General features: G+C 44.9%; 1 long non-coding RNA gene across 6 annotated transcripts in view; it reads left to right on the forward strand.

Moving 5' to 3' along the window:
* Positions 1–22,230, forward strand: part of LOC116571162 — a 40,455-nt gene extending 18,225 nt beyond the window's left edge. For 5 of the 6 annotated variants that reach the window (XR_004277751.1, XR_004277749.1, XR_004277754.1 and 2 more), the window contains one exon: positions 21,122–22,230. This is a non-coding gene — a long non-coding RNA (uncharacterized LOC116571162). The remainder of the gene's footprint in view (positions 1–21,121) is intronic. The other variant, XR_004277750.1, reaches the window with a different exon arrangement.
* The last annotated feature ends 3,734 nt before the right edge of the window (positions 22,231–25,964 follow it).

The raw sequence follows: 25,964 nt of genomic DNA on the forward strand, positions 1-25,964 counted from the left end.
TTGGGGGCCGTGGCCATCACAGGCAATATCCTGGTTGCCACTCTTCCTTTGCTTTAACCCATCCTCCCTAAACCCTGCAAGTGCTCCCTCAAGCACCATGTGAATCTGTCAGCCCCACAGACGGCCTCCAGTGCCGTCAGGATAAAGCTACGACTCCTTAATTGGACCTCAGTGCTCTTCAGGCTCTAACCCAGGTTCTCCCTCACCTAATTTCCTGCCACATTCCCTGAGCAGCAGGATCCTGACCCTCCTGTGGGTTTCACCTGCCCTGGATGCTGTCACCTGCACGGCAGGCCCTTTCCTCCCTTTTGTGTCTGGGAAATGCCTCCTCCTCCTCAAACCTCATCCACTTGGCTGAGTCCCTCCGCCCCTACTCTCAGTGCTCCTTGGACACACGTGGGTGCTGTGGGCAGGGAGTAGAGGAGACAGTGAAACGTGATGGCTGAAAGTCCATGTGCTCTGCCCCTTGCTAGCTGTGTGACTTGGGGCAATTACTCAACCTCTCTGAGCCTCATCTATAAACCGAGGACTGTGATCTCTCCCCCACCACCCCACAGGGTTGTTGACAGGGTTTATTGGAAAAACGTATGCACTGGGAAAGTACATCCTTCGTGACTGGAACTGTAGAGCACCTACTAAATGCTGGCTGCTGTTTCACTACTGTGCACGAGGGCTGGCTGTTTTTGCATTTGCCTTTCCTGTCCAGCCTCAGCTCCTGCAACCTCCTTGACCTCAGTGCATTCCTATATACAATGGGAACTGGATTAGCTATCCTTTACCTAGGGTATAACCATTAGAGGGTCCAGCTAGAGCCCCACAGAGAGTAGGGATTTGCTGCCTTTTTTCAAGAGAAAGGTCTGTGGCATGCCCTTTTCTGCAACTTTGTTCCTGACTCAGAGCTGGGCATCTCCATCAGAACCCCTGGGGTGTGTCCTTGCCTCTGAGTGATTGGCCGAAGACAGGCTGCTCACCTTCCCTGCTGCACCCCGCCCTGCTCCAGGTCCCTCCTATAGCTCCCAGGGCCCTCACATCATCTCCAAGCTCCTGGACTGTCCCTCGAGGGCTCCTGGGTGTGTCACGGTCTCTCCAGCTTTCCAAAGTCTGGCCACTGCTTCTTTCACTTCTGCAAATGGCTCAGATGCACCCTTAGCTCAGGGCTTCGGCTCCTTTTGTTTTCTCTTCTCAAACCAGCCTCCGTGTCTCTGCTCTGCCTCCAGCAGGAGTGGGCACCCCCGTGTGGGCTGGCTTATACCTCCAGTGTCACTCTTGGTCTCAGCCTCCTGCCCCAGGCCTGGGGGGGATGGGGGGAGCGGGGGTGTGGCTTCTAGGCAGCTCAGGGACTCAGGTTGAGCCCTGAGTCCCACTGCTTGGGTTTGAACCCCTGCCATTCTGCTTATGAGTTGATCCCCCTCTGAGCCTCAGTTTCCTTATCCATAAAATTGATCTATGTTGGTAGGGGTGACTTGAGAACTCAAGAAACCACACTCGGCTGTTGTTGTGCATATCAGCCCATGACGGCTAAAGGGTGCATTTGCCTTTAAGACCAGAAATGCTTCCTCGAGGATGTGTGGGTAAATATTCCTTCCCTAAATATTTGATTTAAAGAGCTTGACTTGGAGGACAACATAAAATAAAGCTGCAGCTTTTTGCCATGTATTATTAATAGTCGTAAATGGATGAAGGTGTGGGCTCTCTGTCCAATGATGCCTTTTCTCAGAGCAGTGGGCCTTTAACCAGGTTCCACTTATTGAAAAGCGGGCTGTTAAGGGTGGGGGGTATGAAATCTCTTTCCAGGTAGAATGATAACGACGTGGCACAGGCGTCTTGCCACATGGGCCAGAAGAAGGATGGCTTGTGGGACCAGGAGATGGACCAGGAGATGGCAGGGAGAAATAGAGTTCCTTCATTCATTCACTCATTTATTCACCCGTTCACGTCTTAGGACAGTTGGGTCCCCACATTTAGTCCTTCCTGCCTCTCCAATCCTTTCCTCCATCCTTCCTTCCTCCTTCCCTTCCTCTCCCCCCCTCCACTCCTTTCCTTTCTTCCTTATCCAGCAATGGAGGTAAGGAATATTATCTCTGTTGTGTGTAGATGACAAAGATGTGCTTCAGAACAGTGACATTTCTTGCTGCCTTCACCTAATGGGGAGGAGGTAGATGGGGACTTTGAGCTCTGCTGAGGACCATAGCCCACCTGAAGGCAGGAATCCTGTCTGGTTCATCCTTGTCTCCCCAGCTCCTGGCTCAGAACTCCCAGCCAGTCCTTCTTTGGCAGCTGGTGGAAGAGAGTTTGCTGGCTTGACCTCTCTGTTCATTTTGATGAACAGACAGTGGTAGATCCTGTCCTCAAGATAGGGAGGGATACAGAAGCACTGGACACGGATCTCACCCCAGAGAGTTCACCCTCTAGTGGGAAAGCCAGATGGCACCTTGTATGAAATTTGGGGACCGGTGGCCACACACCAGCCTGTCCAGAGACACGACAGGCTAGAGAAAACAGCACTTGCAGATGATACAGTGGAGGGAAGCGCCGCTCGGTGCGCTGACGGTCCTGCCCTTGTGCAGGGAGGTATTCCCCCCCTCCCCAAGATCAAATTGATAACAACAGGTTCGTTCACAGCACCTGATTTATCTGCCAAGCAGATTCTCCCCTGTGCGACCACGTTGCTGGAGCTGTCACCCCCGATACAAAGATGAGACAAATGCCCTCTCTAGATTTCATGTACCAGTAGGAGAATGAAATCATAACTCACTTTAGGAGCCAGTGATACATATTTATACTCTGACTGGTGCGTGTCTGGAAGAGCTCTTCACTTCGTGCGTTCCCTGGCTGTGGATGGGCATCAATCTTCTCTCCAGTTTGCTAACAGGGCTGCCACTCAAGTCAGATTTACCGTCACATGACTGATCGTGTGCGGACGGTTCATCACGGGAACATTTGCCTAATTTGCCCCATCCGAACTGTTCCCTGCAACGCTGATGCCTGATATGGCTCCGTAAATGACATTTCTTTTCTGTTGGAAAAAAAATCTTTCTGCCCTCCCCACCCAATCTCTTCTTGTGTGCTCCCCATCTTCTTACTTAATGGAAGCAGCGAATGTCAAGACTATCTATAACTCCACAGAAGAAAGTCAACATCTAAGGGCAAATAAAAACTCACAGAAACTGTCCTTGGCGCACACAGCATTGGCCCATTCGAGGGAAAGGGGCTCATTTCTTGTTACACTTTTTTTCTGAAGAGCTTTCAATGTTCTTTCTACTCTCTCTTCCAAGGGATTCACTTTTCCCTTGTAAGCCCCTCCTCTGTGCCAGACCCCGAGATAGGAGCCTCCATGCATTGTCTACTTGAACTGTGGTGGGCAAGGAAAATTGTCCCCATGCAAGTTCAGTGACATCAAAACTTGCCATAAGGGTTGCAGTCCCCTGGATCTCTCTGAGTCCAGGAACATTCCTTATGCCTTTGTGATTAACTTCTAGACTTCCCAGGGTCAAGGAAGCCTTTAAATTTTCTGTGTAGGGGCGCCTGGGTGGCTCAGTGGGTTAAAGCCTCTGCCTTCAGCTCAGGTCATGATCTCAGGGTCTTGGGACTGCGCCCCACATTGGGCTCTCTGCTTGGCAGGGAGCCTGCTTCCTCCTCTCTCTCTGCTTGCCTCTCTGCCTACTTGTGATCTGTCAAATAAGTAAAATCTTAAAAAAAATAAATTGTCTGTGTAGAGTGTGGGATATGCTGTGGAGACTCAACCCCAACCCTTTCAGACATACCAGATACCTCAAGAGTAGCCCGGGCTCAGTGTATGCAGAGTGCCTTGACCAGCACCTTTAATCCTAACAGCCCCTCGAAGTGGAATGTGGGAATTTGGGGCTGCCTCTCGCTCAGCTCGTAGGCTTAAATTCTGCTGTTGCCATGACAGGCCGATCTCCAGATACAGTCCTCTTCTGAGGGACTGGGGCTTAGGACTTCAACACATGAGTTTTTGGGAAGACACAATTCAACCTGTAACAATGATTGACCTTAAAAAAACCTCTAATTGGACAGGTACCCCTCATTCGGAATAGGAAGTATCAATTTTGTAAAGCTGATGATTCTCTTTGAATTTGCTTATAAATTCAATGTGTTAACAGTAACAAAGTCACGGTAGGTAATGACAAAATTACATGATGGTTCGTATGAAAATCCAAGCATGGGAAAAACAGTAAAAATCGGAAAATGGGGAGCAGGGACCAACCCTATGAAATATTAGAACACATTTGCTCTATGGTAACAATGAAAATAATACTATACTGGATGTAGATAGAGAGCGCAGAAACAGATTAAAAAATGTGAAAGGATTTTGTGTTTAGTAGGATGGCATTTAATTCAGAATGGTAAAGATGGATAGATGGTATTGGGTCTTCTGGCTGGTTGTTTGTGGTTGTGATGGGACAAGCAACATTCCTACTTCACTCATTATACTGAAATAAATAGCAACTTAAGGAAGATCTAAATGTAAATTATGAAACCACAGAGTCCTAGAAGTAGGTGTGGGTGAAATTAAGAGAACATTGAGTGACAAGGTTTCCTCTAACCAACACATAAAACCATGAAGGCAAGAAAGATAGACAAACCCATTACCTATAATTTAAAAATATTTCTGTATGGCAAGAAGGCATAAATAATGGAAAAGGCAAATGACAAACTGATAAAAATATTTGTGACACATGACAGAACACTTCCTCATTAATAAAAGTACTTAGAAATTCTAATGGAGGAGCCAAAGAGAAAAATGGGCAAAAGTTATAAACAGGCCCTTTCCAGAATAAAAGAATATTAATATCTGAAAAGATGCTCAACCTCATTCATAATTCCAGAAACGAAATCTAAAATGAAAGTGAATTTGTTCTTTATGTATTGCAGATGGCCCCTATTAAAAAAGAATGGGGACCCGGAAACTGACCCGTTGGTGGTCGTGTGATGGTACATTGATTTGGTGGAGAGTTTAGCAATATTCAATACACCCAGCAATTCTGTTTGTAGGTGTATACTAGAAATTACCTCAATTTCGTGCCCAGCTCGGTGGTGATTACAATGTAGTGGCCGAGCCCATTGCTTGTCTTCTTCATCTCTAAAATGGGAAGAACACAGCCTGGTTTGCCTCAACACGACAGCTGCACTCCTCAGAAACCTCATGTTCTCAAAACTTGCATTTTAGAAGCATTTTGTTTTGTTTTGTTTTTTTCATAAGGGAGTCGGGCCAACACATTTAAAACTCGCACTTCGTGACTTTCTTGTAGGGGAGGGGCGTTTTTATAAATAGCTCTCGAGATTACTGTCAGGGTGCCTCCACTAACAAGTTGGTTGATTAACACTGATAAAATGAAATCTGAACAACCCATCGTGTCACATCAAAACCAATGAGTTGGAACGATCAAAATAAAGGACCGCCACCAACTTGGGCCAAAGGACGGGGGAAATGATTTCCAGGCCACCTACTCAAAGTAGGTGGCTCACAGTTTGTCCTGGGACGGATGAGCCGAGGGGGTTGGTGTTGTCACGTGTGTCCCCTCAGTAAATGTCGGCTCTGGATTCCATCTGTGTTGGGAGCATTTGTGCAGGAGGAGCAATGTCCCCAATCTGCAGCACGAAGATGCCTTTAAGCTGTGCTGCCGAAGGTCTAGGACTTGTTTCAGAGCCCAGGGTGTAGGCAGCACACGGCACATGTTCTGATTCTTCTCATTCAGCGTCTCCACCCCAGCTTCCTCAAGGGCCGGACCAGTCCAGTCCTTCTGTTTCCCAGTTTGGAAAATACCTTCAAGGGACTTGGAGTCTGGATGGAAGTGGGCATGCGCATCACTTACTATCATGCCCCGCCCCTTCCCTTGCCCCCGCCCCCTTACCATCATGCCCCTTCCCCGCCCCTTCCCCGCCCCCTCCATGCGTTTCCTACTGGAAGCAAGTGAGTGGTGGGGAAAGAGGGGGAGTTAGTTCTGCCGGCCTGGAGGGGGGGCGGGGTTGGTTCACATCTGACTGTCACGGAAAGGTGATGTTCAGGGCAGAGGCCGTGAGTGACCTGACTTCCCTTTACACGGAGCAGAGACCTGTGGTTTCTGTTCTGACTTTAGGGGCTCCCAGGAGAGGGGCGCAGATGGAAAGACCACCCGCGCCGGCAAAGCAAGTGAGACAACGTAATTCATAGACCTGGAGCATGGCAGGTGTGCAGAGACTCCAGTCCCTGGGGCCAAAGGCTCATTTCTGGGGCCAGCCTTTCCCTGGTGCATTGAATGAATTAAACTGAGTCCCTGAGGTAGTGGCTGAAATTTCTGTCTCCTGTGAATCTGGCTTGGTTTTCAGCTTCATTGGATTTTAATCAAAGGCCATTCGGAGAAGTGGTTACGACCCTGGGGTACTGGCTGATGAGTAAAATGGCCAAAGGGAGAGGGCAGGCTAGATCCCCTGAGGATGCAGAAAACCAGCAGAGTTTAGCCACAGGGGCAGACCACCGCTGCTCAGGAATGTCCTGTCCTGCCCCTCCTGCGGGCCCTGCGGCTTTGCACTGGGCCCTGAGAGCTGGGAGAAATTTAGAGATCAGACTGGACCTTGGCCTGGGAACTCCCCTGGACTGGACTTCTCATCTGGAGACAACCTCATTCTGAGCCCAGGCAGGCTCACCTTGGAAAATTAGATTCTCTCCTCTTCCCACACTCCACCAAAGGGGCTGTCCCTGGGGCTCCCAGGTCAATGAAGAGATTGGAGTTCCAGTAGAAAACCTCCTCCAGGCAGGGCACTGGTCCTAATAACCCTGCCATTTACTGGGAGCCTCCCCTGTGCCAGGCACATGCCCACCGAATATTGTGATGCCCACTTTAAAGATGCGGAAACAGATCCAGCATGGTGAAGAGGCTTGCCAGACCCCACACAGCACACAGCTAGGGAAGCTGTATGCTAAAAAGTTAATTTCACCTCTAAATATTTCAGATCATATTTCTAAAAGATAAGGACTGGGGCACCTGGGTGACTCAGTCAGTTAAGTGTCTGTCTTTGGCTCAGGTCATGATTCCAGAGTCCTGGGATGGAGCCCTGCATTGGGCTCCTTGCTCAGTGGGGAGTCTGTTTCCTCACTCTCCCTCTGCAGCTCCCCCTGCTTATGCTGTTTCGCTCTCTCTGTCAAATAAATGAAATCTTAAAAAAAAATGAAAGAAAGAAAGAAAGAAATAAGGAATTTTACAAAACAAATACCATTATTCTGCCTGAATAAAATTAACAAGAATTCTTTAAAATATCAAATACCTACTGTGTCCACATTCCCCCCCTACCCGTGGCTCGTTGCTAGTTTGGGGTTTGTACTGGGACTGTTCATTGTGATAGGTGATGCGTTGCCTCACTTTATCTCAAATCTATAGGTCCCCTCTCCATTTCTTTTCTCACTTTGTAATATTTTTTTGGATGTAACCAGGTAATTAGTCCTGTGAAATTTCCCACAGTCAAGATTTTACTGATCCAAAGCAGAAATTTGAACCCAGATATATTTCTAGAATGTATGGGCTTTCCAGGACAGTGGCTTTACCTTTTATAGTATCATTTCTCTGTGGCAGTCAGTCATTCCCAACACACAATCGATCATAACACTCATCTGCTTGAAATCCATCATCTCAGGGTAAAATCCACCGTCCCTTGGAGCTAAGGCTCCAGAGGACCTGGTGCTGGGCCGCTTCTCTGATCTTGAAAATTCTTCCTGATTGTTGTGGTTTGGCCACGTTGGCTCTCTCCCTGTGGTTAGAATGCCTAGAGCACAAGGCAGGTTTAGATTTCCCCCTTCATCCAGACTGCAGGTCCCACCTGGACACTTGCTCTGGGTACACGGAGCTACCATAACCGGCTTCCTGCCCCATCCCCCGACTGAACAGGTTCCTTGCCCACGTCTGCAGCCCCAGGAGCTTCCATAGGTGAACTGAGAGGGAACCCAGGGTCCAGGAAACTGTGCCACCCAAACGGCCCCTTCTTCCTCCCTCAGTGGGCACAACCCTACCCTCTCAGCCAGTGTAGACAATGCAGAGTCTGGTGTTGGCCCCTGCTTTGAGCTTCCTCTCCAGGATGTCTGATTCCTGGGTGCCCACAAGTTGCTACTTTGCTCTGAAAATTACTCACTCAGCTCAATCTGTAGGGCCTGGCATGGAAGGTACCCCCATCCCCCAACACACTTGGCCTTCATTTCAATCTATAGATTCTCCTATCCCATCTCTCGTTTCCCTCATTGCGATATCTGGTGGATGAAACCAGGTAATTAGTTCCATCAAATTTCTCACAGTCCGAATTTTGCTGATCTGAAGCAGAAACGTGAACCCGTTGCTGCCACACGCAGCTCTCAGAGGTCCCCACCCTTCATGAGGTGGCTCCTGGCTGACCCTTCTTACCCCTGCCTCCATCCCCTGCCCCAGTCTTGGGGAGCACTTTGTGTTCTCCTCCAAATCACACCCTGAGCCAGCCTGGGCTGTCTCTGATTGAACATGGCTCCCAGCCAGTCTGCCTTGAGCTTTCAGAACAGCCGCCATCCTGAGTCCTCCACATCTTTGTGACACTGAAATTTTAAGTTTCTCATCTCTCCACTCGGCCCAGGCTGTTATGAGCCTCTGTCCATTCATTCACTCATTCATTCATTCCTCAGAAACACAGACCGGGCCCTTCTCTGCCCTGGGCAGGATGCTGGGCTTTGGGGCTGGTGAGCCAGATGGATGGTGGGCAGCTGCAGGTGCTCAGGCCATCTGAAAAGAGATGAGCCCCACGCAGAAGCCACGCAGTGTGATGGGTGCTACAGTATGGGGATGGACAGACAAGAGGCTCTGGGAGTGTAGGGCCAGGGGTCCGGGAAGGCTTCCCAGAGGAAAGGCACCTAGGATGAGTTTTGGTGGGTGATTAGGGTTTCATTGGCTCTATTGGTTTGCCAGGGCAACCATAACAATGTTCCTCGAATGGGGCAACTTCAATAACACCAGTTTATTGGCTCAGAGCTCTGGGGGCCACAAGCCCCAAATCAAGGTGTCAGTAGGGTTGGTCCCCTCTGGGGGCTGTGAGAGAGAGTCTGCTTGATGCCTCTCCCTGATGTTGGTGGTCTGTGGGCAGTCTTTGAAGTTCCTTGGCTTCTAGAAGCATCACCTTGATCCCTACCCTCGTCCTCACATGGTGTTCTCCTGTTTGTGTGTCTGTTTCCAAACTTCTCCTTTTAAAAGAGCCCACCTTGAGGACCTCATTTAGACTTGACCACTTCCGTGAGACCCTATCTCCAAATAAGTTCACGTGCACATGTACTGAGGGGTAGGACTTCATTGCATGAATTTTGAGGAGACACAGATGAGTCTGTAACATCAGGGGAAAGCGGTGAGGGGGAGGGGGGATGGTGTGTGTGGGGTGTAACATGTGCAAAGTCTGGAGGCAAGAGAGCACCATGAATCCAGGGAAATGAAAGTTGTTGGGTCTGACTGGGTGGGTTTGGGGTCAAATGGCGGAGGCCGGAGGTGAGGCTGCAGAGGCTGGTTGGGGTCGGATCTGGGAGAATCTCAAAGACTTGGAGAGGAGTCCGCAGCTTGTCCATGAAGAAGAAGGAGCCATGAAGAATTTTACGCAGGGTGTGGCAGGGACAGAACTCTCTGCCTGTGGGTCTGGGGGTCTCAGCTGGCAGACCTGGGGGAGGCAGTGGTGAGAGAAAGCAGACTGATTTCAGAGAGGGGGGTTGAGCAGGGCTTCCCAGTGGGTTGGTTGGAGAGGGGTGAAGACAAGGGAAGCTTCAGGATGGTGTCCTGGTTTCTCTTTCATCTGGGTGCTGGGGGTCCCACCCGTGGTTGAGGCCTCAGGAGAAGCCTGACATGGAGGCCCCCAGGCTCCGACCCTCTTTGTGGTAACAGACAGCAGAGAGCCAGTTACTCGCTGGGAACTGGGGAGTCATTCTGTGAAGGCTGGGAGCAGCAGGGACAGAGTGCCTGCTCTCAGTGCAGAAGGACGGAAGGTGTGGTCCGAAAGACTCACTTGGCAGTGGATCCTAAGTGGCTTCTATCCCCTGTCTTTTATGGCATGGCGTACCCAGAACGTGGCCCACACTTGAAGCCTGGAATCAAGGATCCCCCAGGGTCTGCTCCAGATCTTGCCAGCTGCAAGCTCTTCTGTCCCTGCTCTTCTCGTGATGAGCAGAACAACCCAGTGTCCCACCTCCATCCTGGGTAGCTTAGCCACCCCGTCTCTTCTAAACGTTCTCCTAGCTTTGCGTGATGTTCTCCTCTCCTTCCGGCTCCTCTTGTACATCTTTTATCTCCCCTAATTATATTATGAGCTTCTTGATGTCAGGCAAAAACATTGGACTCACCAATGTCATCCCATTGCCTGCACATAAGAAGGAAGGAAAGAAACAGACATTTATTGAACACCCATTAAACACCGATCAGTATATCACAGGCTTGAAGAGTAAATTCACAGTTAATCCTTACTGCTTTTCAGCGTTGGTCTTTGAAGTCAGACTACAGGTGAGAACACAGGCTCAGAGAGAGGGAAGTGCCTTGATCAAGTGACTTGGTAAACTTGTCAGGGCTCTGAAGTGTGTGCCCTTTCTACTCCAGCGAACTGGAGTAGAAAGGGCACACACTAGATACAGGCTTGTTGAATGAATGAATGAATGAAATGAAGAATGAATGAATGAATGAATGAAAAGTGGGAGGGATGGGCTCTCTCATTTTAGGACTGGAAAGGGTGCAAGGAATGAGGGTAGAAATTGTCCAGTAAATGAAGGAGGTGATGAGCTAGGTGTGGAAGGTCATCCTGAGTTCTGTAATCACAGCCCCTTGGAGAGTGGCTGGAGGAAGAGGAGGGCCCTGGGCTTCACTGAAGGTGACCTTGGACAAGTCACTCCCATGGGGAAGGAGAAGACTAGACTATCCTCCATCTGCAGACCTTCTCTTGGTCACACTGATGGTGGTCCTCCGGGACTCCCACGGTGTCTGGCCATTTGCTGGCCTCCCCAGAGCTTATAACAGAGGGCAGAGAGTGGGTCAGGAAAGTGGCCCTCACTTCTCTCCAGCAGGGCCCAGATCACCTCAGTAGCTGACTTGTTCAGAGTGGGTGAAACCTTTTCATTTCAATCAGGGCTGGCACGTGATGGGCAGTCATTTCAAAAGGAGCTCAGCTCTCTAATTTGCCTCGCTTCTGCCAAGCTAGGAGAGAGATGCATTTGTTCTCTCTGTGGAGAGAACGAAGGTGGGAGGGAGCAGAGGGTGTTAGATTCAATTATAAATAGAGGCTCTTGGAGTCCATTCTCAGGTGTGGAAATGCTGACTCTTTCCCCCTGACTCCTCTGCTTTTAAGCCACAAAGATGTCCAGGCTCCCAGCAGGCTCCTTGGGTCCGCCCCAGCTACCTTTTCCATGCATGCTGCTCCCTTCTCAAAGGGTGAATTAGCCCATGGGTCGGTTATTTTGCCTGCGATATCTCCATTCTCCTTTCCTAAAATAATCACAGTGTTCTCATCCATTCTCTTTCTGCCTTTCCTTTTTTCTCTTAACTGTATTGATGATGCCCTCTGATGGGCTGGGGATGCAGCTTCCTGGGAGAGAGAGGGACCTCAGTTTATACCCCTACTTCTGTTTTGGACTCCCTGAGCAACTTTACTGTGCTAAGCTGGCCTCAAACATGGGCAAGAGACCAACTCACCAAATTCTGTTCGTTAATATTTTGCTGAGGATTTCCGCCTCTGGGTTTACGAGAGAAATTAGTCTGTCATTTTCTGCTAATTTATCTTTCAGGTTTTGGTATCAAGATAATGCTGGCTTTATAAAATAAAATGGGTTGAGAAGAGTTTCAGTCTCTGGGAGAGTTTGTGTAAAATGGCATTTTTCCTTAAGCACTGGGTGGAATTCCTTTAAGAAACCTCTTGGGCAGGCTTGGAGATTTTCTTTGGGGAAAGTTTCCACGGTGGATTCTTTTTCTTTGGTTAGCTCTTGGACAGTAGTCAGATTATTTGTCCTCTTGTGCCAATTTTAGGAGGCTATGTTTTCTTAGGATTTGCCCATTTCAATTATATTTTCAATTTACTGGCAAAAAGTTGCTGCTAATATCTCCTTATATTTTGAATCTCTATGGGACCCTGCAATGACATTGTCCTTGTCATGACAGATACTGGGTATTGGTTATCAGTGCCCTCTCTTAATCCTCAGTTGGTTTTGCCAGGCACTTATCAATATTATTAGTACTGGAAGAATCAACTTTTGGCTTTGTTCATCAATTCTATTGTGCTGTTTTCTCTTTCATTGATTTTTGCCCATTATTTCCTTTCTCCTACTTCCTTCTGTTTTATTTTGTTGTCTTTTCTACCTTCTTGAGATGGAAGCTTAGATCTTTGGCTTTCAGCTATCTTCTCTCCTTGTATATGCAATTGAGGCTAGCATTTTGCCTCTGCACACGGTTTTAGCTGCAGCTCTGTTAGTTTTGAAATGTCGTATGTTCATCATTCAGTTGAAAGTACTTTCTAATTTCCAGTGTTATTTCTACTTTGACACAAGAGTTATTTAAAACATGCATTTCTTTACCTTTTTTTTTTTTTAAGCAATCTCTTGTTTTGGTAGTAATTTGTAGCTCACTTTCACTTTTTTTTCCCTGCAGGATTTCAATTCTTGAAATTTGATGAGATTTGCCTTGTATATATAGACCAGCATATGGTTAATTCTGGCAAAGTAAAGAATCAACCTCAGGATTTGTTGATGAACTCAACTGTGCTTTGCTCACTTTTGCTATCTGCTTCTCCCTTTATCTTGATCTCACATCACTTAATTCTCAGAGCAGCTCATCCAGGGTCCTTTTAAAGTTTCCCTTTTCAGATAAAGGAACTATAGAGTCATAGTATGTTGGTTAAGGGCGGGGTTTGAATCATGACTCCATTGGTTATTGGCTGTTTGACCTTGAGAAAGCTGCTTAACCTTTAATTTCCCCATTTGTGAACTGGGGATAAAAATGGCATCCACCATACAGAGTGGCAGTGAATAAATGAGCTAAAATTTGTAAAGTGCTTAGAAGGGTGTCTGTCATATGGTAAATGCCACAAACATGTTTCTTAAAGAAGTAAATAAGTCCGGGTCTGAGAGGGAAGATTTCCTGACTAAACTGACACAGCTAATGCCACACAGCAGGTTAGTGGAAAAGTTAGAGGTCACATCCAGGTCTGTGTGACTTGAGATGTACTTCTGTTGTTGCATCATGCTGCTTCCCAAACTTGACCCCAAATCAGTGACTGGTTCGGGGGGAGCAAGTAGGTATCTTTTTATTTGTCTTTGAGTTTCAGTAGGATCCTGAGCTCAGTGTAGTGTGTGCTATGATTGATGGCATGGGGTGAAGAGGGAGGCACGAGTGACAGGTATGTACCATCCCTGATCTAAGCCAAGGGCCACCTCTTCCTGGAGGTATTTTTAATTACTAATTTTAATTACACAGTGAGCTGTCAGTTCTTTGAAGCTTTTTGAGTCTTGACATCATCACTAAACCTGGAGTTTGATTCCAGACTCTCTTAAGTTTGACTTCATGGGACATAGCTCCTCGGGATTTCTGTGCAGGTGGGAAGAACTTGAACAAGGCTGGAGCTCTTGTCTTATGACTATCTGTACCTGCTGTGGGGGCATTATTATTGTTCCTCTGACCAGATGAGCTCTGGAGGCATAGAATTTCTCTTTGGCTGAACATGTGGAATTTCTTTCTTTACAAAAATTTGAAGGCTAAGCCGTACCTTGTTCTTCTCTGTGTCTGTATAGGTCTTAGCATCAATCTGGCCACCCAATATAAACTTAACAAATTTCATTGAATTGACTTGGCTTTTATTTTGATGGATGTAATACGTGAAGTTGTTTTCCCAGAATATCCAAGTGAGTTAGTTGAAGTCAGGACAAAGTTGATGTCTCCATGTTAAGACTCAGGAGACAACAGTTATGCCTCAGACTTGGTTTCATGGGAGGGAGAAGAGAAGGTAGCATTTAATTAGCAATTTATTTTTATTTGACAGATAGCTTTTTTTTTTTTAAGATTTTATTTATTTGAGCAAGAGTGAGAGCGAGAGAGCACAAGCAGGGGTAGTGGCAGAGGGAGAGGGAGAGTGGGAGGGATAAGGCTGAACAGGAAGCCCAGCATGGACTTTATCTCAGGACCCTGGGATCATGGACTGGGTTTACTGAGCCATCCAGGCTCTCCTAATTAGCAATTTCTATAGCAACAGGAATTTAGCAAAAAAGCTTTAGATACTATATATAGTAGCTAATTTAACTCTCAGAAACCCTCCATTGTCATTTTACAAGGTAATTATGTGAGACTCAGAGAGGTTGAATGAATTGCTTGATGTTATACAGCCAATAAGTAGCAGGACTGGGATCTAACCCCAGGTCAGCATGACTCCAGAACAGATGGTCTTTCCAATATACCATTCTGCCTCAGGTTGTCCATCTATCCACCCATCTGTCTGTCTGTCTGTTCATACATCCATCCATTCATCCATCCATCCATCCATCCATCCATCCCTCCCTCCATCATCCATCTATGAAACAAATATTTTTTGAGTACTTACCATGTACCAAGTAGGCAAGCTCCATGCCCTCATGAGGTAATACAGATAAAAGACAATTAAAGAAATAAATATATAAGCTGCATATCACCTGGTGAATCAATGCCACTGAGGCCTTGGGGAATGCAGCACTGAGAAATAAATTCAGCTGGAGTCAGGACACCCGGGTGTTAGTCCTGCTCTGCACTGACTCATGGGCTGACCTTGGGCAAAGCACCTCACATTTTGGGTCTCTGTTTCTCATTAGTGAAACAACAGTTTGGACTAGAAATATGACCTCAAGAGTCCCTGCTGCCCACAATTCTATAATTCCACGTCCTTAAACAGTTCTGCTCTCTCATTTCTTTCTTCATAAATAACACTATATGAAATTGCCACAAAAAGCCCCAAACAGGTGCCCAAGGAGCCGCAGAAGCAGATTCCTGGTGTCTGAAATTCAAGGACTTTGTCACTTTGAGTCTGAAGACAATTTACCTGGATTCTGACCTATTTCCGTTTGTCTCAGTGGTTGTAAGTTTCTCAGTCCCAAATGGTGTGCGTGTGGTGAGCCCAGAGCTACTTCCTGGGAACGAGGTGGGGATTATTTATCAAATCAAGCCCTGCTGTGGAAGCAGACTCTGTGTTTACACCATTCATGCATTCAGCAAATATTGTTCCTATCACAGACAAGGACAAAAGTAAACTTCACCCTGAAAGGTCTGCATTACCACAGGATTTCAATTCCAGAGACTCTCGAAAGCCTCCTGATACCCCTTTCTCCATATTCATGCGTCTCAACTTGGACCTAAGATTTACCACTGTTGACCATCTCTTGGTCAACAACAATGAAAAAAAAATTCAGATAGCAGAAGTAATGCATTCCCAATGTTGAAAATACAGCAAAGAATAAATAAGAAAAACAACAACCCGTAATCCCACCACCCACAGATAAACACCATTAACATTTTATCGTATTTCCTTCCAGTCTTTTTATGCTTTTCAAAGTAGCTGAAATCATACTTTATAACCTTTTTCTATCTTGCTCTTTTACTTAATGTTATATCATTAAGCATTTTTTCCATGTCGTTAAGAACACTCCATAAGCATCATTTGTAATGGTGGCACGATATTCCATCTTGTGGAGGCAGTTCAATTTACTTAGCCATTCCCCCAAAACCCAACATTTAAGCTTTTTTACCCATAATATTTTACTTTTATGAATGATACCGTGATGAATATATTTTGTACATAAATCTTTGTCCACACATCAGATAATTTTTCTAGGATAGACACCAAGATCTAAAACTTACTAGTCAACTGGGTTTCCAGAAATTTTATACTCCATTTTTACTTTTTTCAAGAGTCTGTGAGGATGTTCAATGACCCACCTCCTTTCACCAGCATAGACTATTATCATTAGAAAGAAACTTTGCTAATTGGATAGGTGAAAAGAGTATCCATTATTATTTTGGCTTGCATCTCTTTGCATGGGCAAATAAATAGTATAACATTTCTTAACTACTTGCATTTATTTACTCTTTCTGGAATTATCTGTTTATATTTGATTATCTCCTTCTTTCTAGGTGGCTTTTTTCTCTTTGGACTTTTGTCCACAGACATGGTTTCCCCAAATGAACAAAAAACAAGAAGAACTTAAGAGCAAATAAGCCTTAAATTGAATCACAATGTGCTCTGTTGTTCCCTATGGAAAAGATGCTTTGGCAATCTGCTGCGTAACAAACTACTCCAAAACTTAGTGACTTAAAGCAACCATGTTATTTTGTACATGATTTTTGGGTCAGCAATTTGAGAAAGGCTCAGTTGGACAGTTAGTCATTGCACAATGTGGCATCTGCTGGTGCCCTGGTGGGGATGGCTGGAAGCCTGGGCTCAGCTGGGACCACTGATGATCAATAGCCTGCATGTGTCCTCTCTAGCATGGTGGCTTCAGGGAAGTTAGGCTTCTTTCAAGGACCTCCAGAATTCCCAGGGAGAGTAGTCTCAGATACAAGAAGTAGAAACTGCTATTTCTTAAAGTCAGGACCTGAAAACTGGCACAGCATAACTTCTGTTGTATTCTGTTGGCCAAAGCAGCCACCGAGCATGCCCAGGTAAAAGAAGAGTGTATACAGGTCACTTCTTCATTGGAGGAGGGTCAGGGATTAGTAACCATCTCTATATTCCATGATTAAGTTAGTATGGATTCAGAGGATGGAAGAAGGTAGGGAATAAATGAATGAATGAGTAGATACTGAGAAGCTAGACAATTTGCAGAATGCCACACAGCAGATCCTAGGTGAGCCCAGACTTTCCTCAAGGATTATTATTGCTAGTATTTAGCTCTAGAAACATTCCTTCTTCCAGGGAAGGGCCTTATCTTCCTAATATATGTGGAAACCAGCACTACATGGAATGACACGAAAGATCCAGAATGGAGTCACATTGTAGTCATCCCTCTCCACTCACATGCCTGAAATGACGATGTTGTCAGAGGGCAGGTGTGGGGGGAGTGAATTAAAACATCTTGGTCTCAGAGTCAACAACATTGGGTAGTAGATTACATTTGCTAATATGCATAATTTTCAAATCCTTATCTTTCTTTCACAGCCAAGTGACCTAGAGTTATAAGCAGAGCTTATAATGTCAAGTATTAGAGGCTGAGATTATGTGACATAACTTATTACTCTTCTCCTGAGAATTTAGCCATTTTCCCAACACAGAGAGCTTGGCCCAATAAATACCGGGGTGAGGATTGCCTTGGATTTTGTAATAAGACAGAAAGGATTTCTTTGAGTCATTTTAGTGACTTATTTTTTACCAATAAATGTCATTATACAACCCAATACCTCCCATCAATTCCCCAGCATAATCAGAATGCAAAACTTTTCATTCACTCATCCATCCATCCACCCATCCGTCCGTCCATCCATCCATCCATCCATCCATCATCTAATGGGCACCTTCCATACTTCTGATATGTGTGGAGATACAGTGGTGAGTTAGAGAGACATTATCTCAGTACTCACTGAATTGCCTACAACACAGCTGCAGGAAGAAAGGGGTAGGGAAGATAGATTTATCGAGTGCCAGCTCTGTGGCCCAAGTGGTGCACATGATCTGCTTTTGTCCTCACACCTGAGATCCAGGGATTAATACTTAGCCTTTAGAGGGAAGGAAGCTGGGAGTCAGAGAGAGAAGTAATGCTGAAGGTCATGCAGCTGGTCAGTGGTAGAGCTGGGTTGGGAACCTTGGTCTCTCTGACTCAGAGCCACTGCCACAGGAGTGACAGGAGAGGGACACCTAGGGCTATCCAGCTTCATAAGACTTTGTGGTTTCTCATTGCTTCAGACCTAGAGCTACCAGGTAACTCAGTTGGAAAAACTTGTTCTCACAGGTGTCTTCTGAAGGCAAAGTGGAGCATGACAGACAAAGCATCCTGGTTTGGGACCCAGGAGACCTGAGGTTCTCACCCTGGCACTATGTGACCATGTCCAGTCCATTTGCATTTGGGAATGTGTGACAACCATGAAATGCAATCCTGGGACTGGGGGGTTCAAAGTGGGTGGGGTGAGCGGATGGTGGAAGCAAGAGCAGATTCCTGTCACGGACCTTGAGTCTAATTCCATTAGACTCTACCTGTGTATGGCAGTGGTATCAGGGAAGCTGGGTCTAGTCCTCTGAGGTGGAAGGGGTTGGCCACAGCCTGGTGGGGTGTCAGGGTCACAGCCACACATGCCAGAGCCCTGTGGAGGGAGATGGGCCCAAGGAATGGTCACTGGACAGGGAGATGCTCAGACTGGAGTAGGAGGTAGCTCATTTGACCACGAGCTGCTCAGTGGCAATTGTGTTTAATATACTCCGAAAAGCAGATATGGAGTCTTTTGTGCTTACAGAGGAGGAGGAGACCTGAATTTAATAATAATGTGATGAAACCAGCCTGATAAACTTCAGCTTGAGAGAAAGCCACAAGAGTCTCTGAGACCATAGAGCATGGGATGGGGCTATCTAGTTTGGGGACTGGAGAAAGGCTCAGGTCAGTCAGGTTTGAAATGCAGAGTTTCCCCTCCTCTCCCTCCAACTCTCTGGCTTCATCCTTTATCTTGAATGAGGCTCACGCATTGCCATGAGGTATTTGGGGTGGGTTTTCCTTGCTTTTTCTCTTTGCTCCCCTCAGCCCTTTTAATTAGATTTTTTTTTTTTTACCTTTTATTAAATTGCAGGACATTTATCTTTATTAACTCTCTCAAATATTGTTTTCATTTTCATTTCTCTCTTTCTGGATCTCCTATCTAGATGTTAGAACTTCTACCTCCATCTTGATTTTTTTCCTCCCTCCCCCATCCCCTTATCAACCATCCATCATTCCTTCCTTCCTCCCTTCCTTCTTTCCTTCCTTTCCTCCTTCCTTCCTTCCCTATACATATGGCCTGACCGTAGCCCATATCCCTGGAGAAAAATGTTTTTTCTCCTTCCTTCCCTCCCTCCTTTTTTGAGATATAATTGACATACAACATTGTGCAAGTGTAAGGTGTACAATATGTTGGTTTGATAATTTATATATTGCAATATGGTTATCACCTAAGTGTTGGGTAACATCTCTATCATGTCACATAGTTATTTCTTTTTTGTGGTGAGACCAAGTAAAATCTGCTCTCTTAGCAAGTTTGAAGTGTGTAATACACTATTGCTGACTATAATCACTATGCTGCGCATTGTCTGTCCAGAATTTATTTATCTCCTAGTTGCAAGTTTGTGTCTTAAATAGCTCCCCACTTCGGATCGCTTTTCTTCTAGTAGTTTTCTAAACATACCTCATACTTTCCCACTTTTCTGTCCTTGGTCACACCTTTCCTGGCAAACATCTACTTATACTTTGCAGCTCAGCTCAAGTGCCCCTTTCTCCTACATTAAGTCTCCTCTGACCTTCCTGATAATAATCCTAGTAACTAATGGGTCTTAAGCTCTTGCTCTGGGGCTAGGCCTTGTGATAAACACTTTTCATGCATTTCCTATTTATTTCCTACCACAATCCTGTCACAGAGAGGTTAAGTGGCTTGCAGAAGGTGACTCAATGTGTCAGTGATGGTGAGATTCGATCAGGCATTGGATGCCAGAAGCCATCAGTAGATCATCTGAGCACTTGATCTACTGTCTCCTGCATTTCCAGCTCTCTATCCTGGCAGTACCCCTTTGGGTTATTTGTCATTTGTTTCTATCACTGTCTGTAGCTGGGCCTGGGTGTCTCTCTCTTCACAGCCCAGCATTAAGTCTTGGCTTGGAGAAGATGAAGGAATGGATGGCAAAATCTGTGTGTGCCACTCCTGCAAGATGCTTTTTAAGGATCAGCACTGAGCAGGGTGCTTTACACATAATAGGAACCAACCAACCAGCCAACCAACCAAGCAACCAACCAACCAACTGGCCAGTAAACAAGTGAATTAAAGAAACAACCAAACAATCAACCAACTAACCAACCAAGCAACCAAGCAACCAACTGGCCAACCAATGAACCAAACAACCAACCAACCAGCTACATTACCTGTCCCAGAAGAAAACTGAGGAAAATGTCATTTCCTTGCTAGAGTTATTTGTTGTGCTTGAGCATTCATTAATTTGACAAACATTTATTCAGTACCTACTATGAGCAATGTCTGTTTGACTTGGTCTTGCAGATTTCTGACAAGGGTTTTGCCTCTGTTTTGTGTTATTACCCCCTGCGGCAAACAGGTATTCTATGCCCTGAGGGGTAAGCAGGTGTCAGGTGTTTGATGAAGGATGATGTAAGAGTCTGGGAAAGTAGCTCTCAGACCATCTATCTTTGATTCAGAAACAAGGGAAACAAAAGCTCTGGATTCTTTAACTTTATGAACAAAAGATGAGGTATTCATGAGCAAATAGCAGAACTAAGTAAGCATAATACAAAATTAATAAGACAGAGCTTTTAGAGCAAAGTAAAGGAATTAATAATAAACTACTATTTACTACTGAGATTTCAACTCCCTCCCTCCTCAAAAAATAAAAAAATAAAAAAGAACTTATTTGATGACCATACCATGTCAGTTTGGTATTACTTTGGAGTTGTCTGTGTTACTAAAACCAGATTCTCTTTAGTTTATGCTGTCTTTTGCCTACTGATGTTTTTTTGATAACTATTTGGCTCAAGATGGAGGCATAGTCCTTAAATAAAACATGGTCTGGTTTACTGAGGGATCAAGAGTTTCTTTGTCCCTCTGCTTCACCTATTTATTTTCATAGCCACGTTAACACAGCCTCATGCTGACCTGTTACTCTTAATTGGCAAGCTTGAGTTGAAAGCAATGGGGGCTACTATTGGTTGCCTATCCAATTACGCTCTTTTCTTTCTTGCTGATTGAATTCTGATTTTGGTGAAGGGCAATGTGCCCAATCTCTGGAGATAAATCAGGATCGCCCCCTACCCCAGTGATGTAGATACTCTTCTTCTTGGCAAATGTCATGAACATGAGACATGAGGGGAAGTCTGTTGGGGAAGTTCAGGCAAAATTTTCCTGTCTGGAGAGAGAGATGGAGGAGGAGAAAGCCTGTTCCCCACTTTGGTCCTCCTTTCCAGGAATGGGAGCTATTTTAGCCCTCTGAAGACCAGACCAGAAGACCCCATGGACCCCAGAGAGGCTGAACAAGGGTGCAGATGCCACTGAACTGCTGAATAAGCCAATCCTGGGCACAGATCCAGACTCCCTGTCATGTGAGATGATTCCATATCTTTATTACTCCAGAACTTCTTCATTGGCCTCTTCTGTTACTTGCATGATCTGCCCATTGGTACAACTGTTACAAGGACTGCACCCTGATTTCTCCTGCCACATGTGTACTGCATAGGACAGGACTCAGGCATACATGTATCAGGTTTTTCCTTTTGACCCTCTACAGTATCTGGTTAGAACCAAGACATTACTGCCTCTGTTAAACAGGCTCAGTACTGATGTCTTTTACCACATGCAATTATCATGCCATATGCTCTGGGTTGCTGAGACCCTCTCAGTAGCATGGAAAATAGAAAGTAATCTGACTTGTGCCTACCTGCAAGCTATGACACTGTCTTTTTAGGAGACCTTGGCTTTAGACAGAAGTCTTAGGAGCTGTGATGGTTAATTTTATGTACCAACTTGATGGAACCATGAATTGCCCAGGTATTTTGCCAGATATTATCTGAGTGTTTCCGTTAGGGTATTTTTGGATGACGTTCCCCTTTAAATAAATAGATTGCATAAAACAGATTGCCCTCTCTTATGGGAGTGGGTCTTGTTCGATCAGTTGAAGGTCTGAATAGAACAAAATTTGCCCCTCTAGTAAATAAGAAGAAATTCCTCTTGCCTGACTGCCTTCAACCTGGGACGTTGGTGGCTTTTCCTGCCTTCAGACTCAAACCAAAACATAGGCTCTTCCTGGTTCCATAGGCCAATGTGTCTCTTGGGTCTCCAGCTTACAGCTGGCAGATCTTGGGACTTGTCAGTCTCTACAATCATGTGAGACAATTTCCTATAATAAATATCTTTTTCTCTCTATCTTATTGGTTCTGTTTCTCTGGAGAACGCTGCTTAACCCAGGAATCACCCAACTCTGAATAAAGCAAGTACAGTTTGCTCCTCAACACAGTGAGAGAAGGAATCTAACTCTTTCCACCTGGCTTCTCTGTGCCAAGCACTGACTAGGTGCTTTTCACACAGTATTTCATTTAGTCTTCAGCAGCCTTGAGAAGGGGATCCTGCAGCTGCTTCTCATCACTGGAGGCAACTGAGACTCACAGCAGAACAACAGCTTGCTCATGGCTACACAGATGGTAAAGGCAGAGCTGGGATTTGTGGGTTTTCTATTAAATCAAACTGTCTGGGAGATGCTGGAAGCATTTGGGGGAGTGTGCCTTTCTTTGCTTGTTTCCTCATTTGTCCTCAAGGGAACTGTCTGCTCCTTTGTTTGGGGCTGAGACCTACATGGCTATCCAGCTCAGGGTTCTCCCATTGTTCTCATTCATTTGAAAAGCTGAGTGATTTACAAAGACAATTCCTTAGCAGAATCAGCTGACATTTGCAGTGTTTTTAGCAAAATGCAGACAATTCATTTTTAGCCTCATGTGAGAGTTTCTTCCTTCTCCCTACAACCTTCTTTCCTCTTTCTTTTTTTTTTTTTTTTAGTTTTAGGCTCAACATCCCCTACCTTATTCCTTCCACCCATGAAAGCAATTTTAACTTCATGAAACTAATTAAAGTTTTATGTGCCTACATTCCTTTACTGGAGTGATCATAGATTTCTTAGATTGAAATGGAAATGGGCCAAGAGGGAAACATCTTCAGAACTCTCCTATGAAGATGAGGTTATGTGTGCAGTTGTAGGGTGACTGAAGATGTCAGCCAAACCTTGGTTTGGGGACCACAGGACTTGTTAATGGAAACCAAGTTCTTCAGGACAAAAGCCCTAAGAAGGGGAGTCAGGCAGATGCTGATGTATGTGCAGGAAATGTTTGTTGAACAAATGAATGTGAAAATGGACAAATGAGTAAATAAAAAATTATGATTAGTAATAATGCACTTAAAACGCTATTGCTAGGGGTGCCTGGGTGACTCAGTTGGTTGAGCATCCAAGTTTTGATTTTGGTTCAGGTTATTGTAAGAAGGACGTTAGGGTTCAAGGTCGATGACCAAGAAAGACTCCTTGGGATGTCTTTGGTGCCAAAAGGTGGTGTTATGAAAACATGGGGACAGAACTGGGGGGCAAAAAGAGCTGCATTGTGGTCACAAGGAGTGGCCCATTGTATACTTTCAAGCTGGGAGGGGGTTAGGGATCACGTAACTCTCTAAGGAATTTTGGAAGCAAGGTTTCTAGGACCTGGAGGGGGCTAACTATTGTTGGGAAAATGTCATTTCTTACAATCCAGTAAAACCTAAGTCATGAGACACTCTAGATGGACATTGGTGGGACTTACCCTTGGGAGATGAGTGCCAACATGTATCTTGGGGAGTAGAGATAAAGGAAGTTTCTGAAAGAATTTTTGTATGTTGAAGTAGACTTATAGGATCCTGGGGGCTGGGATAAGATTGCCTTTACTCTTGAAATCCGGAATTGTGATGCCACCAACTTTGGCTTTCTTTTTCAATATCCCTTTGGCTATTCGAGGTCTTTTCTGGTTCCATATAAATTTTAGAATTATTTGCTCCATTTCTTTGAAAAAGATGGATGGTACTTTGATAGGAATTGCATTAAATGTGTAGATTGCTTTAGATAGCATAGACATTTTCACAATCTTTATTCTTCCAATCCAGGAGCATGGAACATTTTTCCATTTCTCTGTGTCTTCCTCAATTTCTTTCATGAGTACTTTATAGTTTTCTGAGTATAGATTCTGTGCCTCTTTGGTTAGGTTTATTCCTAGGTATCTTATGGTTTTGGGTGCAGTTGTAAATGGGATTGACTCCTTAATTTCTCTTTCTTCTGTCTTGTTGTTGGTGTAGAGAAATGCAACTGATTTCTGTGCATTGATTTTATATCCTGACACTTTACTGAATTCCTGTATAAATTCTAGCAGTTTTGGAGTGGAGTCTTTTGGGTTTTCCACATATAGTATCATATCATCTGCGAAGAGTGATAATTTGACTTCTTCTTTGCCGATTTGGATGCCTTTAATTTCCTTTTGCTGTCTGATTGCTGAGGCTAGGACCTCTAGTACTATGTTGAATAGCAGTGGTGATAATGGACATCCCTGCCGTGTTCCTGACCTTAGCGGAAAAGCTTTCAGTTTTTCTCCATTGAGAATGATATTTGCGGTGGGTTTTTCATAGATGGCTTTGATGATATTGAGGTATGTGCCCTCTATCCCTACACTTTGAAGAGTTTTGATCAGGAAGGGATGCTGTACTTTGTCAAATGCTTTTTCAGCATCTATTGAGAGTATCATATGGTTCTTGTTCTTTCTTTTATTGATGTGTTGTATCACATTGACTGATTTGCGGATGTTGAACCAACCTTGCAGCCCTGGAATAAATCCCACTTGGTCGTGGTGAATAATCCTTTTAATGTACTGTTGAATCCTATTGGCTAGTATTTTGTTGAGTATTTTCGCATCTGTGTTCATCAAGGATATTGGTCTATAGCTCTCTTTTTTGATGGGATCCTTGTCTGGTTTTGGGATCAAGGTGATGCTGGCCTCATAAAATGAGTTTGGAAGTTTTCCTTCCATTTCTATTTTTTGGAAGAGTTTCAGGAGAATAGGAATTAGTTCTTCTTTAAAGGTTTGGTAGAATTCCCCCGGGAAGCCGTCTGGCCCTGGGCTTTTGTTTGTTTGGAGATTTTTAATGACTGTTTCAATCTCCTTACTGGTTATGGGTCTGTTCAGGCTTTCTATTTCTTCCTGGTTCAGTTATGGTAGTTTATGTTTCTAGGAATGCATCCATTTCTTCCAGATTGTCAAATTTGTTGGCGTAGAGTTGCTCATAGTATGTTCTTATAATAGTTTGTATTTCTTTGGTGTTAGTTGTGATCTCTCCTCTTTCATTCATGATTTTATTTATTTGGGTCCTTTCTCTTTTCTTTTTGATAAGTCGGGCCAGGGGTTTATTCCTCAAAATGTTGAAAATAGAACTGCACTAGAAAATAGAATTGCACTACTGGGTATTTACCCTAAAGATACAAATGTAGTGATCCAAAGGGGCACGTGCACCCGAATGTTTATAGCAGCAATGTCCACAATAGCCAAACTATGGAAAGAACCTAGATGTCCATCAACAGATGAATGGATCAAGAAGATGTGGTATATATACACAATGGAATACTATGCAGCCATCAAAAGAAATGAAATCTTGCCATTTGCGACGATGTGGATGGAACTAGAGCGTATCATGCTTAGCGAAATAAGTCAAGCAGAGAAAGACAACTATCATATGATCTCCCTGATATGAGGAAGTGGTGATGCAACATGGGGGCTTAAGTGGGTAGAAGAAGAATCAATGAAACAAGATGGAATTTGGAGGGAGACAAACCATAAGTGACTCTTAATCTCACAAAACAAACTGAGGGTTGCTGGGGGGAGGGGGGTTGGGAGAAGGGGGTGGGATTATGGACATTGGGGAGGGTATGTGCTTTGGTGAGTGCTGTGAAGTGTGTAAACCTGGTGATTCACAGACCTGTACCCCTGGGGATAAAAATATATGTTTATTTAAAAAAAAAATATTGCCTTTACTCTTAACAAAGTAGTAACATTGAAGAAGCTGAGTTCTTAGAGGAAGGTCACTCTGCCTGTTTCAAGGACTAGTCAGTGGGGTCTAGGTAGTAAGGAAATTATTTTGCCTCTGTTTCTCACATCAAGGTCATGATCTCAGCATTATGAGATTGAGTCCCGGGTCTGGCTCCATGCTGAATGTGGAGCCTACTTAAGATTCTCTTTCTTCCTCTTCCTCTGTCCC

This window comes from Mustela erminea, chromosome 12 (genome assembly GCF_009829155.1).
Source record: "Mustela erminea isolate mMusErm1 chromosome 12, mMusErm1.Pri, whole genome shotgun sequence".
Taxonomy (NCBI): Eukaryota; Metazoa; Chordata; class Mammalia; order Carnivora; family Mustelidae; genus Mustela; species Mustela erminea.